Below are 17,558 nucleotides of genomic sequence, written 5' to 3'. Positions count from 1 at the left end.
GCCTATCTCCACTCAGTTTTATACATCTCAACATTTAGGTTTTTACAAGCCCAATTTTTACTTTCTCATTTACCATTGTTTCTTAGGTGATTTCTCTTTTACTGATCTAAAAGTGAGGATTGGGATGATTATTGGTGGAAGCAGGGAAATATTTTAGACTGAATATTGCTTAACTGCTTTTATCATGAGGAAAATGACTTGCCCAAGATTCAAGAGTTAGGTAAGAACTCAGTAGCCAATATGGAATCCAGGAATTTTATGTTCACTGTCATATACTATGCTAAGCAGCCATTTGGGGTTACCTACACCTACCTATTCCTATTAATAGCAGTCGTGTCTTCTTTTATTTTCCCCCTTCTTTTTATTATAGATAAATGGACTTATTGTAGTTTCAAGTATAAAACACAATGGTTCAGCAGTTACCCATATTACTAAATCTTCACCCCCACTAGTAAAGCCACTACAGGTAATAACGAAAGATGTTACAGAATCATTGGTGATATTCTTCATACTGTACTACTATCCCCATGAACAGTCTTCATTCTGATGGAGAATTTTTATAGCTCTTTATTGCCCTCACCTTCCCCATCCATCCACATTAACCCTTCCACCATGGCAACCACCAGTTCCTTCTTGGTGTCTATGAATCTACTGCTGTTTTGTTCATTCTGTTTAGCTTTGTGTTTATGTTCCACAAATAAGTGAAATCATATGGTATTTGTAGTTCTCTGCATGATTTATTTCACTGAGAATAATACCCTCTAGATCCATCCATGTAGTTGCAAATGGGAGAATTTCTTTCTTTTATGGCTGAACAATATTCCATTGTGTTTATGTACCACATTTGCTTTATCCATTCATCTACTAATGGATACTCAGGTTGCTTCCATACCTTGGCTATTGCAAATAGTGTGGCAATAAACATAGGATTGCATATATCTTTTTGAATCAGGGATGTTGTTTTCCTTGGGTAAATTCCTAGGAGTGGAACTACTGGGTCAAATGGTATTTCTATTTTTAGTTTTTGAGGAACCTCCATACTGCTTTCCAGAGTGGCTGCACCACCTGACATTCTCACCAACAGTGTAGGAGAGTTCCCATTTCTCCGCATCTTACCAACATTTGTTATTTCCTCTCTTTTGGATAGTGGCCATTCTAACTAGTATAAGATTATATTTCATTATTGTTTTGATTCGCATTTCCCTGATGATTAGTGATGTGAAACATCTTTTCATGTGTCTGTTGGCCATTTGTGTTTTGGAGAAATATCTGTTCAGGTCCTCCACCCATTTTTTAATTGGGTTATTTGATTTCTGGGTGTCGAGTCTGTGGATAAACTGAAGGTTACTGTTACCAGGATTCTCACCTGGCCCCGGTTGGCTAGCTTACTACACAGGTATGGGCAATACATTGTTATTAACTCTACATAAAAGCCCTGCCCAGTACTCTAGGTGACACAGTGGCATAGCTGCAAGGCTGCAGGAGAGCAGAGGCTGGAGTGGCAGCAGCGCTAAAGAACAGAGACTGGGATGGCTCTGTGGGCAGAGAGGCCCGGAGGATGGCTGTGCTGGCAGAGAGGCCCAGAGGCAAAGACTGGTTCGCTGCATGCAGACTCACTCTGAGTGAACGGAATTCTAGTGATTGACCTGCAACCATGGAAATAAAGTTGGGTATAACCCTTTCACCCCAAGAACGTTCTATTGTCATATCTTTGGTCACATTGAATCAATAGGAAACTTGCCCGGGGCTGAAACCCATGGAAAAGACAAACTGAATGAGTCTTTTATATATTTGGGATGTTAACTCATTATCAGATGTATCATTAATGAAAATATTCTCCCATACTGTAGGATGCCTTTCTGTGATGCTGATAATTATTGTCTTTATTTTTTGTTGCAGTATTATTGATATAAATTTTATATTGGTTTCAAATGTACAGCACAGTGGTTCAACAGTTATCCATATTATTAAATCATCACCTCCTCTGCTGCAGTTACTATCTATCAATGTAGAAAGATGTTACAGAATCACTGACTATTTTCTTCATGCTGTACTGCCCTTCCTGTGACCAGCATATATTGTGATTGCTAATTGTTGTGCCCCTTTATCCCCCTCACTCTCCTCTCCCACCAATCCCAACCCCTTCCCCTTGGTTACCACTAGTCACTTCTCAGTGCCTATGAGTCTACTGTTGTTTTGTTCCTTCTATTTTACCTTGTTTTTATATTCTGCAAATAAGTGATATCATATGGTATGTGTCCTTTTTGGGGTGTCTTTGTCTGGTTTTAGTATCAGACTGATGCTGGCCTCATAGAATGAGTTTGGAAGTATTCCCTCTTCTACTACTTTTTGGAATACTTTACAAAGGATTGGTATTAGTTCTTCTTTAAATGTTTGGTAGAATTCATCTGTGAAGCCATCTGTTCCTTGTATTTTGTTAGTCAGGAGTTCTTTGATTAGCAATTCAATTTCATTGATGGTAATTGGTTTGTTCAAATTTTGTTTCTTCCTGGGTTAATCTTGGAGGATTGTATTTTTCTAGGAATTTTTCCATTTCTTCTAGGTTGTCCAATTTATTGGCATATAATTTTTATATTACTTCATAATAATTCTTTGTATATCTATGGTATCCATTGTAATTACTACTTCTTTGTTTCTGATTTTGTTTATTTGTGTACTCTCTTTTTCTTGGTAACTCTGGATAGGGGTTTATCTATTTTTTTTATCTTCTCAAAGAACCAGATCCTTGTTTCATTGATTTATTTTCTATTGTTTTAGTCTGAAATTTTTTTTGAGTATTTTTCCATCTATGTTCATCAGAACTATTAGTCTACTATTTTCTTTCTTGTAGTATCCTTGCCTGGTATTCATCCTAACAGTGATCGTGGCCTCATAGAATGAGTTTGGAAGTACTCCCTCCTCTACTACTTTTTGGAATAATTTAAGAAGGATAGGTATTAGCTTTTCTTTAAATGTTTGTAGAATTCAGCTGTGAAGCCATCTGTTTCTAATATTTCATATTTCAGGAGCTTTTTGATTATCAATTCAATTTCATTGATGGTAATTGGACTGTTCAGATTTCCTGTTTCTTCCTAGGACAATCTTGGGAGGTCATATTTTTCTAGGGATTTGTCCACTTCTTCTAGGTTGTCCAATTTATTGGCATATAATTTTTCATAGTATTCTCTATTTGTGCACCCCTTGCCAAGATTTACAACCTGGGAATGGAAACAGCCTGAAAGGAGCACCAGTTTAAGATTCATCTGGCCAGAGGGGGAACTGTTTTGTAATTTACATAAAAACACTTTGATTGGGAACCCCAGGGCAACACTTGTGTTTTAACCCCTTGCCCTTACTCAGACATTTATATTTAGATAAAATAAGCCCTTAAAGGCAGAAAAACACAGTATAATATATAAGCATAGAAGGGTTAGTTAGAGGTAAAGTCCTTCCCTTTGTTTTGAAGATCAGTGAACAAATATTTATAAAACATTTATAATATGCCAAGCATTGAGACACAATTATGAGAAAGAAACTCACCATGTTTACCCTTGTTGATATTGTAGTAATCCATTTAGTTATTGGGAATTAAAAATAAATCAGCATATTGTTAAATGTTTAAGTTTTAAAACGTCTCCTTCTATAGGTTAATATGTTTGTTTTCTAGACCATTATAGAATTTGCATATGGACATAGTGAAAATAAATTTGTCACTTTTAAAGAGAAAACACAATACGCATAGTAACTGACATGCTATCTGAAAATTAGTACGTACTCTGTAAAGGCTTGTTTAATGGATAAACATACACACAGACAGATGGATAAAGATGGAAGACATCAAGCACTGAGTTCTACACAGGAGTCGGTATCCAATAAAGAGATTATTAAAGCAAATGACTTCTTTGGTATTTTCATTTTTTAAAATTTTTCAGTGGGAATTAAAGCAACAGACCCCAGTATCAAATGTTTTACAGACAGGTGTGTGAGTGTGTGTGTGTGTGTGTGTGTGTGTGTGTGTGTGTGTGTGTAAATGAAGTAGAATGAGAATAAAGAAATTAAATTATTATTATTGAGATTCTGACAAGAGAACAGTTCTCATGTTCACATATTGTCGGTCCTGTAAGAAAGTACCACTACTATTCTTGAAATTCAGCAACCAGCTGAGACTGACTCTAATGACCTCCTTTTTATATCTTTCTTCTGCCATTAGTCTTTTGGAAAGCATTTGTTTGAAATCTCATTCACATTTTGTTTTTTTTAAATTTTTTTGATACTTTTATTGAAGTATAGATGATATATAATATTATATTGGTTTCAAGTAAACAATAGCAATATAATGGTTATATACATTATTAAATGCTCAACCCAACCAGTGTAATTACTGTCAATATAGAGAGATGTAACAGAACTATTGACTATATTCTCTATGCTGTACTTTCATCCCCATAATTAAATTATATTATGATTGAGATTGTGACTCTTTGTCACCTTCACTTATAAAATAAAAAGGCAACCTACAGTATAGGAGATTATATTAATAAAAGATATGTACAATAACAAACTAACATCCTAAATATATAAAGAAGTCATACGATTCAACAACAACAAAAAAAACAAAATTCAAAAATGGCAGAGGACCTGAATAAACATTTTTCCAAATAAGATGTACGGATTGCCAACAGGTACATGAAAAGATGCCCCACATCCTTATCATCAGGAAAATGCAAGTCAAAGCCACAGTGAGATGTCACCTCACACCACTCAAAATGGCTACTATTCAAAAGGCAAGGAATAACAAGTGTTAATAAGGATGTGATGAAAAGGAAACCCTCCTACACTGTTAGTGAGAATGTAAGTTCGTAAAGCCACTATAGAAAGCAGTCTGGAGGTTCTTAAAAAACCTATAAATAGAAATAAGGGGTGAGTAATTTACTACCTTATGATCCAGTAACTCCACTTCTAGTAGTTTACCCAAAGAAAACAAAATCTTGAGTTGAAAAGATAACTGCACCCCTATGTTTATTGCTACATTATTTGCAACAGCCAAGATATGAAAGCAACCAAAATGCCCATCAATAGATGAATAGATAAAGAATAAGTGGTACAAATACACAATGGAATATTATTCAGCCATAAAAAGAAAAATCCTACCTTTTGTGACAACATGGATGGACCTAGAGAGTATTGTGGCTGGCAGAGAAAAAGAAATACCATATGATTTCACCTACATATGGAATCTAAAACCAAAATAAAACAAAATGAACAAAACAGCAGTAGAATCATAAACACTGAGAAGTGACTGGTGGTTACCATGGGGGAGGACTTAGGCTGGGTAGATGAAATAGGTAATGGGGATAAAGAGGCACAAAACCTCATTTATATTTTCTTAGCCAGAGCTTGATACTGTATGATTTGTACTGGTCTATGGAAATTAAAACAAGATAAAATATAAGCAAATCTCTGGTCAGAGGCATGAAGGCCAGACAACAAAAGGAAATGTCTTATTTCTGCTATTCCCTTTTTACTTTGTATTTTCCATTTTGGCCAGAAACACAGATTCTCTAAACACGCCCAAACTGTTTTCAACAGGGTCAAAGAATAAAACTGACCTCTAGGACCCTACCTTTGTTATAATTGGATTTTAAAGTAAAATAACACTGGCAACAGCACTAGAAGATCAGGAAATAATGGGTCCATGGTGAACTTCTAAGTCATCATGTGTAACCCCTGTTTCCAAGCAATATTGTACAAAACTCCTGTTTCTTTAGACAGAAATATTGTTTGGTTGAATTATCCTGGTGTTCAAAAACGCTTCCCAATGCAGACTTAATCATTTTCATTTCCTTTAGATCCTATGTTCCAGTTATATTGGACTATCTGTATTTCCCAAATGCACCTACAACTTCCTACCTTCTATGCCTTTGCTCACACTGCTACTTTTGCTTAGAACCTTTTCCCTTCATCTCCACTTGCCCAAAATATGCCCATATTTCAAGGTCCACATAAAATGCCAACTCCATGAACTCTTGTAGATTTTCACAGGACTTTGCTTCTATCACCTTTCTGTTCATACTCTGTTTTCTATGTTAGATGTCTCTGCATTTTATATTTATCTTTGCATCCCCTGGTGTCTTATTCATAGTATAAACTTAGCAAATATTTGTTGAATACTGTCTAAAGTTCTATATTTTCTAATAGATATAACCAATCACTCATTAGTTCAACAACTATTTACTAGGGATTCAGCACTGAATGTGACAAAAAAATCTCTATCTTGTTTTCATTTTAGTGGAAGAGACAAATATATATATGTATCAAATACATATAAAATTGTGATAAAATGTTGTGAAGAAGGTTGAAAACTACTTGAGAGCAGGGAAGGTGTCAGATTCATCTATATTTCACTTCAGTGCCAATAAATGTGTTAAGGGTTTTGAAAGTTTTCCATTTTAATAAAAAATGAATTCATAATAATAGCCTACATTTTTTAGTGCATTTGTCAATCTAAAAGCACTTTTTCAGTTTATCTGATTTTGTCTTATAACATCCTTGTGGACTAGGTATTATTGTTAGTGTTCCCATTTCATAGATGAGGCAGTTAAGGCCCAGAAACCTTTTTTTTACTGGAATATATTCAATATAAAATATTACATTGGTTTCACATATACAACATAGTGACTTGACAATTATATACATTACTAAATGCTCACCACACTGACTGTAGTTCCCCTGTTACCACATCAAGGTTTTACTATATTATTAGTTATATTCTCTATACTGTACTTCCGTTCCTCTGGCTAATATTCAGTAAAAAATTGGTTCCCTCTTGGTCATTCATTCATTCAAGAAATTTATTGATAACTTACTCTGGATATAGAAAGCTAAATAAGACATGCTTTCAAGGACTATATGAGGAACAAAAGAGGGAAATATATGTAAAACTATAACCCAAGGCAATATGACCTTAGTGCCCTAAGATATCAGCTTGTCATTCCAGTAGTTCAGAACAGGGAGGGTTTGCCTCTGACTAAGGGAAATCACATAATGTTTTAGGAAGTAGTTGGGTATTTAAGCCAGGTTTGAATTTTCCCTCATTTTTAATGGCAGTGTGGAGATCATCTCAGATCAGTTCCCACTGAGAGAAATGGCCCTGCCATTTTTTCTTACATATTATACAAGGAATGACTATAAAGCAGTAGGATGGATTTCTTTATGTGGCTTATAAACTGACCTTGCTGGCAGCTCCAAAAAAGAAACTCTTGCATTGTTTTGTGCAAAGACAGTATCATTAGAATAAGGTGTATAGCTTCTCAAAGTTATTATTTGAAGAGAACATCACTCATTTGTCTAATCCCAATAGTTATAGTAAATTGGCACCACATTTTCAGATAACTTCAGCTTCATGAGGGTGTTAACCCCTACGTGAATCATACGTAAGGAGTTGAGAGGGCATAAGATGAAAGCATTCCAGGGCTGTAATGTAATATTCGGTATCTTCTCATCCTAAAGAAGAAGAGAGGCCTGGTGAATAAATTGCTATGATGCAGACCATTTGAGGCTACTGAGAACCTCCTGAGTAAGATAAAGCTCCTGTGTTCCAAGAGACAGGAGACCAACAAGTACCATTTGCACAGCGATTGCATAACTATAAATGTGAAAATACAAGGTGAAGAATGTGAATGAGCTACACATCCTTCTTAGACTACAGCTTACAAAAATAAAAAAGTTTATACACACTGTGACTAGCTAGGTGTTACAATTAAATCATATTTTAAAGATTGAAATTCAATATCTTAGAAAATGGGTAAAGAGATGAGAACCTATAATATATGAATTAAAATGACTGGAAGCATATAGCATGACATCACATGAAAATGATTTCTTATTTAATAACTAATAAAGCATACTTTTAAATAAGCTGATCATTCTTTATAGAATTTTTATTAAGATATTATTGATATACACTCTTAACGAAGGTTTCACATGAAAAAACAATGCACTTATATTTACCCATATTATCAATTCTCCACACATACCCCATTGTAGTCACTGTCCATCAGTATAGTAAGATGTCACAGATTCAATATTTGCCTTCTCTGTGCTACACTGTTTTCCCTGTGAACCCTTACACCATGTGACTAAACATAATACACCTCAGTCCCCATCTCCCTCCCTCCCAACCCACCATCCCACACCCCTCCCCTTTGGTAACCACTAGTCCATTCTTGGAGTCTGTGAGTCTGCTGCTGTTTTATTCCTTCAGTTTTGCCTCATTGTTACACACCACAAATGAAGGAAATCATTTGGCACTTGTCTTTCACCACCTGGCTTATTTCACTGAGCATAATATCCTCCAGCTCCATCCATGTTGTTGCAAATGGTAGGATTTGTTTCTTTTTTATGGCTGAACAGTATTCCATTCTGTATATGTACCACTTCTTCTTTATCCATTCATCTACTGATGGACACTTAGGTTGCTTCCATATCTTGGCTATTGTAAATAGTGCTGCGACAAACATAGGGATGCACATGTCTTTTTGAATCTGAGATCTTGTATTCTTTGGGTAAATTCCAAGGAGTGGGATTCCCGGGTCAGATGGTATTTCTATTTTTAGTTTTTTGAGGAACATCCATGTTGCTTTCAACAATGGTGGAACTACCTTACATTCCACCAGCAGTGTAGGAGGGTCCCCCTTTCTCAACATCCTTGCCACCATTTGTTGTTCTTAGTCTTTTCGATCCTGGCCATCCTTACTGGTGTGAGGTGATATTTCATTGTGATTTTAATTTGCATTTAGCTGATAATTAGCGATGTGGAGCATCTGTTCATGTGTATGTTGGCCATCTGAATTCCTTCATTGGAGAATTCTCTCTTCATATCCTCCGCCCATTTTTTAATCTGGTTATTTGCTTTTTGGGTGTTAAGGCATGTGAGTTCTTTATATATTTTAGATGGTAACCCCTTGTCATATACGTCATTTACAAATATATTCTCCCATACTCTACAATGATTTTTTGTTTTTTACTGATGGTGTCCTTTGCTGTACAGAAGCTTTTAAGTTTGATGTTGTCATATGTGTTCATTTTTGCTTTTGTTTCCTTTTCTTAAAGAGATGCATTCAGGAAGAACTTGCTCATTTTTATATTCAGGAGATTTTTGCCTATGTAATAGCTTTATCATGTAATAGCTTTATGGTTTCATGACTTACATTTAGGTCTTTGATCCATTTTCAGTTTACTTTTGTGTGAGGGGTTAAATGATAATCCAGTTTCATTCTCTTGCATGTAGCTGTCCAGTTTTGCCAACATCAGTTGTTGAAAAGGCTGTCATTTCCCCATTGTATGTCCATGGCTCCTTTATCATATATTAATTGACCATTTACATTTGGGTTTATACCTAGGCTCTCTAGTCTGCTACATTGGTCTATGGTTCTGTTCTTGTGTCTGTACCAAATTTTCTTGATTACTGTGGCTTTGTAGTAGAACTTGAAGTTGGCCAGCATAATTCCCCCAGCTTTATTCTTCCTTATCAGGATTACTTTTGATATTAGGGGTATTTTGGGGTTCCATATGAATTTTAGAACTATCTCTTCTAGTGCAGTGAAGAATGCCATTGGTATTTTATTAGGAATTGAACTGAATTGAATATGTAGATCACTTTAGGCAGGATGGCCATTTTGATAATATCAATTCTTCGTATCCCTGAGCACAGAATGTATTTCCATTTATTGGTATCTTCTTTAATTTGTCTCATGAGTGTCTTGTAGTTTTCAGGGTATAGGTATTTCACTTTCTTTCTTCATTAGGTTTATTCCTAGGTATTTTTTTCTTTTTGATGCAATTGTGAATGGAATTGTTTTCCTAATTTCTCTTTCTGCTAATTCATTGTTGGTTTATAGGAATGCAAAAGCTTTCTGAGTATTAATTTTGTATCCCTCAAGTTTGATGAATTGAGATATTAGGTCTAGTAATTTTGGAGGGAATTCTTTAGGGTTTTTTATGTACAATATCATGTCATCTGCAAACAGGGACAGTTTAGCTTCTTCCTTGCCAATTTGGGTGCATTTATTTCTTTCTGCTGTCTAATTGCCATGGCTAGGACCTCCAGAACTACATTGAATAAAAGTGGGGAGAGTGGGCATCCTTGACTTGTTTCTGATCTTAAAGGAAAAGCTTTCAGCTTCTCACTGTTAAGTATAATGTTGACTGTGGGTTTGTCATATATGGCCTTTATTATGTTGAAGTACTTACCCTCTATACACATTTTGTTTATAGTTCTTATCATGAATGCATGTTGAATATTGTCAAAAGCTTTTTCAACATCTATGGAGATGATCATGTGGTTTTTGTCCTTCCTTTTGTTGACGTGGTGGATGATGTTGATAGATTTTTGAATATTGCACCATTCTTGAATCCCTGGAATAAATCCTGCTTTATTATCATGGATGATCTTTTTGATGTATTTTTAAGTTTGGTTTGCTAATATTTTGTTGAGTATTTTTTGCATCTATGTTCATCAGGGATATTGGTCTGTAATTTTCTTTTTTTGTGGTGTCTTCACCTGGTTTTGTTATTAGACTGATGTTGGCCTCATAGAAAGAGTTTTGGACTGTTCCCTCTTCTACATTTTGGAAAATTAAGAAGTATGCATATTAGGTCTTCACTAAATTTTTGGCAAATTCAGCACTGCAATTGTCTGATACAGGGGTTTTGTTCTTAGGTAGTTTGATAGCCAATTCAATTTATTTGCTGGTAATTGGTCTGTTCAGATTTTCTGCTTTTTCTGGGTCAGCCTTGGAGGCTTGTATTTTTCTAGAAAGTTGTCTATTTCTTCTAGGTTATGCCGTTTGTTAGCATATAATTTTTCATAGTATTCTCTAACAATTCTTTGTATTTTTGTGGTGTCTGTAGAGATTTTTCATTCCTCATTTCTGATTCTGCTTATTTGTGTAGACTCTCTATTTTTGTTTATCTATTTTGTTTATTTTCTCAAAGAACCAGCTCTTGCTTTAATTATTTCTATTGTTTAATTCTTCTAGATTTCATTTATTTCTGCTCTAATCTTTATTATGTCTCTCCTTCTACTCACTTTGGGCTTCATTCGTTCTTCCTTTTCTAGTTTTGCTAATCATGAGTTTAGACTATTCATATGGGATTGTTCTTTCCTGATTTAGGCCTGTACTGCAATATACTTTCCTCTTAGCATGGCCTTCGGTACATCCACAGAATTTGTGGTGTTGAATTATTGTTGTCATATGTCTCCATATATTGCTTGATCTCTATTTTTATTTGGTCATTAATCCATCAGTTATTTAGGAGCATGTTGTGAAGCCTCCACAAATTTGTGGGATTTTTCATTTCCTTTACATAATTTATATCTAGTTTCATACCTTTGTGGTCTGAGAAACTGGTTGGTATATCTTTCTGAATTTACCGAGGCTCTATTTGTGGCCTAGTGTATGATCTATTCTTGAAAGTGTTCCATGTGCACTTGAGAAGAATGTGTCTTCTGCTGCTTTTGGCCGTAGAGTTCTATACATGTCTGTTAGTTACATTTCTTCTAGTGTGTTGTTCAGTGCCTCTGTCTCCTTACTATTTTGTGTCTGGTTGATCTGCCTTTGGAGTGAGTAGAGTGTTGATGTCTCCTAGAATGAATGCATGCTGGAGTCTTGCTCCAGTGTGTCTAGGGGTCCCTGAAGGATGAACAGTGTTGGTGAGTAAGTGAGGACACAGAGACTAGCCAAAATGCTAAGCTGGCCTGTTTATTGACAGAAACTTCATGCATTATATAGGGGATTGGTTACATAAAGTGATCATAAAAATATAATTAAGCATGTGTCATTAGTTGATTTATGGTATAATCTACTTCTTAGAATGTATCCCTGCTTTCCCAACTATGAAAGGTCATCATGGTCTTTTCCTCAAGATTTTTTTGCTGCCTTTTACTTTTAGATTCTAATCTCAGTTAAAATTTCTACAAGGCAACACAATGCCTTCTAAATGTGTCTTAGAACATGTTTATTCTAGGAAAGGTCATTTTAAAATTGGTTTTTCACCTAGACTCACTGTGGGGGTATGTTTCTTTCATAGTTTCCCTGAAACCTATTTATAGCAGCACTCACTCTGTTGATCTTGGAACAATGCCTACCGTAATCTCTATGGTAGTGGTTCAAAAGGAGACTCCAACAGGATATTTGGTTTCTTAAAAACAGGGTTTCTATCTGCTCTCTTAACCTATATCTCATGATGGTCATCTCTTATTCATTCTGGGGGCTAAGCTGGCCTGAGGGTCAAGCCCTGAATTCACCTGATCCTTCTTTTGTTTCCCAATCTAGGGATAATAACCCACCAGCCTGGGGGGAATGTGTAGGGTTTTCTTTTCCCTTTAGATAGGGGGAACTATCTTAACACAAGCTGGGTTTTTATGATTGCTCTACGGTTCTTAACAGTACTTTTTCTGGGGGCATTTTCTGATTCATGAGGGCTGTTTGGACTGGGGGAATGGTCTAATTAAGCAATAGAAGATATATCAGTAGCCTCCCCCTTGGAGGCCCGCTGTGCAGTATACATCCATTAGCCTCCTGGGATGTGCCATCAGGCAGGTGATGCAGGTCGGCTCCTGGCATCTCCCCCTTTTTTATTTGTTAACTTGAAGGTATGGAGTTTGGCTGCAACCTTTTGGACACTATTCTTTAAGAGTTTGAAGAAGACTGGAAGAAAAAGAAGAACAATGAGTCTACTACATATGACTACATTAATTAACAGGGTGGAAATATTTTGTTTTGAAACATAGGAGGCAATATTATTAAAAAATCTTTGAGAAATATGAGAAAAGGAAAAATCTTTTTTGGCATGACTTATGCCCTGAATCTCTTGATGAAGTTTAGAAATATGAAAACTTAAATCAGTATGATTCTATATACCCATAATATGATTTTTTATTTTCTCTCAAGAATGAATAGATTTATTGAGTTGAAGAGGGGTAACACATATCTAATGATAGTCTGCATGGCAATGAAATGCTAAGCGAAACTTTAGTGTCATTAATTCATGATCAATAGTTAAAAGAGCTTCTTCTAAAGCATTAGCTTTGGATTCTAACTTTTGATCAATAATTTCTTGTGTTGCTAAAGCTAAGGATATATTCTTGGACAGCTAATCAGTAAATGTGTTTCTTGGGTGAGTGCTATAGCTGAAAGTGAAAGGGAAGTAGCTAAAGTTATGAGAGTAGTAATTCTGAGAAGTAGAGAAACTACAAATCGTCAACTGCAGAGCAGAAGGGCACTACTATCTCTTAGGGCTTGCAAGCCATAATCATCAGACTATGAGCAATTTAAAGTTACAGAGACTATTAAATGAGGAGGATGGCAGACTATTAATATAATCTTAGCATTATTTTTTGCATAAATGTAATTAGAAAGGCTACAATGAGTACAATTAATCACAAATTTATCAACATATTTTGTAATTTTCATGGAGATATAATTTTGAGATAAAAGAAAAGCACAAGGGGTTTCTAAACAGGCTTGTATTTGTTAAGTAGTTTTATTAGAAGGTCTATGCAGACTGACTGGACTAATAGCTGCAATAGCTCACCACAATTCTGACTGTAAGAAACTTTTACTATTTAGGGATGTTGTTAAAATGGGAAGGACTTAAGCATTAATATGCCATCGGTTTTACAGTTAGGGGCAAAGGTAGATAATTATCATTCTATTTGTAGAAAACATTCACGGCATGCAAATATGCTCTATAATCAGAAGAAGAAGGGTCGGGGAAACTCCAGTCATATAGAGAAAGGTTGAACATTGGTAAAGGTCTTTTAATTTGAGAGGAATACTTACATTTTTCTCCATATGGGAAAGCCTATCTTTCTATCTATAACTAACCAATTGTTACCTGTATCAGAATTTTCTGAGGGGGGACTGGGACAGGAAATCTATGATTTAGGATGATTTTTAGGTGTTTTTATTTTAGGGTCAGGTCCTCCTGGGAGGTAAAGGATTAAAGATGACAATTCTCTCACTTGTGGGTTTCTAGAAGTAGGGAAATTTGTTTATAATTTTTTAAGGCTAACAGGTAAACACTCAGGAATTATGGAAGTATTGGATGTAGTAAAACAAATAGGAGGGGAACTAGAAACTCTAGAAAAGGGAAAATTGAAATTTATAATGGCCTGATTAAATTGTTTAGAGGGTTGGGTTCCCCCTAACAATTGAGGAAGATTGGTAAAAACAGGAATATCTTCATTTTCCCAGGTAATAGGCTGAAAAGTAGGAGGGTTAGGTAGATAAGCTCAATAAGATTTTTCTGATTTTTCGCAAGTTACTTGAGAGGTCAGGACAGCAAGCATAGCGATAAAAAGAGTTTTACTGGTAATGGGTATACACTGGTGACGGACTACAGCTTTGGCCTCTTCCATCAGCTTCTTTATCTGTCCTCACATTGGAGGATGGCTTTCTTGAGTTGATCTTACCAATAGCCGCCAAGGGGGAAGACGGTGGGACTCGCGAGCTTCTCGGGTATCATGGTGAGTGAGATTCCATAAACGCCGTACTAGGGGTTCTTCAGGGTGTCTTCTTGGGCGGGGACTTTCACTTTGCTTCAGGAAGTTGTGTGGAGGAAGAGGCAGTAGTTGAGACATGTCTGATGAGTCTGTCTGTTACTTACACGGGTGTATCTGAGTTCTGTGGGAAAACACAAGCATATCTTCTCCCACATGTTATTAAAAAATCTGGCCCTTTACATTGCCCTGTAGGCAGGTCTTCCTACTTTACTAAAGGTTTGGAATTAGTTAAATTTGAGTTCCAATGTTTTTCCATGGCTAAAGCCCTAAGGAGTTGACATTAAGATTATTGATGACAAAAAGTGCATGGTTTAGGATATGATGAGGTGAACTGTATTTAAAGTCTCCTTCTTGTAATTTAGTAACTTGATGTTTAAGGGTTTGATGTGCTCTTTCTACAACAGCTTGCCCTGTGGGTTATAAGAAATCCCTGTAGAGTGATGAATATCAAAGGTTTTGCAAAAATTGGCAAAGCTTTTGGAGGAATAGGCTGGGGCATTATCATTTTTAATTTGAAAGGTATCCCAATGTAGGAAAAGCTTAAAAACAGATATTGAATCACATCTTTGTAAGCTTCACCAGTCCTTGCTGAAGCTACAGTCACATGAGAGAATAGGTGTTAACAGTAACATGCACAAAAGATAGTTTCTTAAAGCTGGGAATATGGGTTACATCTATCTGCCAAAGAGTGTTAGGCTTAAGGCCTTGAGGTTTTACTCTTGATAAATGTGAATTTTCATGAGTAGGGCATACGGTCCAATTTCTAACAATTTGTCTAGCAGACTCTCGAGCGATTTGGAATTGATATCTCAGCGACTGGGTATTTTGGTGATGAATGTGATGTGATTCTTGGGCTTCTTTAATTGCTGAATAGATTAGAGGTTTTCTTAATTGATCTGCTAAAGCATTTCCTTCATGAAGGGGTCTGGATAGTTTGCTATGTGCTCTGATATATCCAATTAAAAAATGGGTGTTGTCTTTTGTGTGGTCATTGGCAAGGCTTTCTAAGCATTGACTGCACAGGCTGTAGCCTGTATTAGGGCTTCTTTTTCTAGATACATCTGGCTCTGGGCTGAATCATAATCACCCTCTCCCAGTAACATTTCTACAGTTATATGAGCCTTCCTTTTTTATTTTTCTGTTAACTGACGCTTGTTTCTTAGCTATGTCCTCATACTCCGTTCTCCACAGCAGTAGTTTTCCCGTCAAACATGCCTTAGTTACCTTTGTCTAATCATAAGGAGTCATCCAGCGATTAGAAAAAGCTTCTAATAGAATTTGAGTATAAGGAGCTAGTGGACTACTATCCCTGCATGCAATTTTCAGCTCCTGGCTTTTTGTTACAAATGTTGCCGGCAAAGTGTTTCAAGCCTTCTCTCCCAAGACGACAATAGTCTAGTAAATGACAATACCCTCACAAGCAGAACTGAAACAAAAAGCTACGAAATCATTTTCTTTAGTTTACTTAATCTTATGTAGATAATACCTGCTCTGCTGAACTCTAGTTCTTTACTAGTTCTTTACTAGGAGTAATCAAACAGTGGCTATAAGTGATGAGAGCTTACTATAACTCAATTGATATAAGGAAATTTGGATATTTCTGTAACATAAAACATTCAGTAATAAAGTTTAGCATCACTGCCTTTGACAGTGCTTTCCAGGTAAATATATATCAGATAAATAAGCCAAATTAGCCAAATATTTCCCCCCGATGAGAAAAATTTCCTCTGACATGTTCCAGGGGCCCTCTGGAAAATATCAGAGTTAACTAGAGGTAAAAGTACCATTTTGAATTTGATTTTGGAAAGTTGTCAGAAGAAAGTTTCTTTGGCACTTGCTTAAATAAGATTATAGGATGCCATGAAGCAATACTTATCCATTTAACTGGAATGACAACAAAATACTTCAAAGGCAGATACAGAAAGAAATGTACACAGTTGTTAGCAAAATTCAACTTTTAGTCTTTAAATATTGATCTCATTTTCTTAAATACTCAGACAATTCATTGAGACTTTAAGCATGACAAACTGCTTTGATAAAACCATTAGAAAACTTTTTGCAATTTTTCAACTTTAAGAGCAGACTAACCATTTAAGAAAACTTTCTCCTTTTATCTGAAAACAAAATTCTAATTTGCTGTGTACTTGATATCGAGACCCATTTGCTTTAATTTTACATAACATGACCATATTAATTCTTCCACGAAGTTTCTACATTTTTTTGTTTACATTTAGAGTTCTTCCTCTTTAAATAAACAGCTGTACTTTAGAACAGTTACTTTCTTTTACCATCAACAAGATGAATTTCCATTCTTTATACTTTCTCTTATTAAAACACACATCTTTTCTAGCAGGCAGAACCATGTGCTTTACAGCACAATCTCTCACTAAGCACAAAATATGTCTACTTAACTTTAGCAAAACTTTTAAGATTTTAGGTTAGTACAAAGATTTTCAGGCTGTTTGTAGGTGTACACATTACAACACATTGTAACACATAATTATTAAGATGTTTACTTGCTACACTTAGTTTACTCTTTCTTAACAACCATGCTCACAAAACTTTTACCAAACATTAGACAAAGTCAATCCTCTTTTTAAGCATCTTTTTCTTGAAAGATTTAACAGATAACATCAACCTAAATGTCTTTAGGTAAACTTAGGTAGCTGATAACTATAAGGATACGTCCGTTTCAGTTTAACTTAAATTAATATTAATCCTTAATATCTTTTATTAGAATTTTCTGGAAGTTTTAGAATGCCCAATTTTTAGAAGCTCTTGTCTTTAAATCAATTTTTATTAATACTATCCGGAGGTAGAAAAATATTTTTCATTTACACACTTAGACACACAAACATACAGATTAAGATGTAATGACTACAGTTTGCCACACTTTTCATAAGAGAATGTATACAGACCGATAAACTGATACAAAGATTTGGGTTATTAATATTCAATTGCCTTCTTTCTTTCTAGTTTACTTGATTAAAAG

The sequence above is a fragment of the Manis javanica genome, chromosome X (genome assembly GCF_040802235.1).
Source record: "Manis javanica isolate MJ-LG chromosome X, MJ_LKY, whole genome shotgun sequence".
In the NCBI taxonomy this organism is placed as follows: Eukaryota; Metazoa; Chordata; class Mammalia; order Pholidota; family Manidae; genus Manis; species Manis javanica.
The sequence above is the reverse complement of the archived record's forward strand: the minus strand, read 5'-3'. Positions refer to the sequence as shown.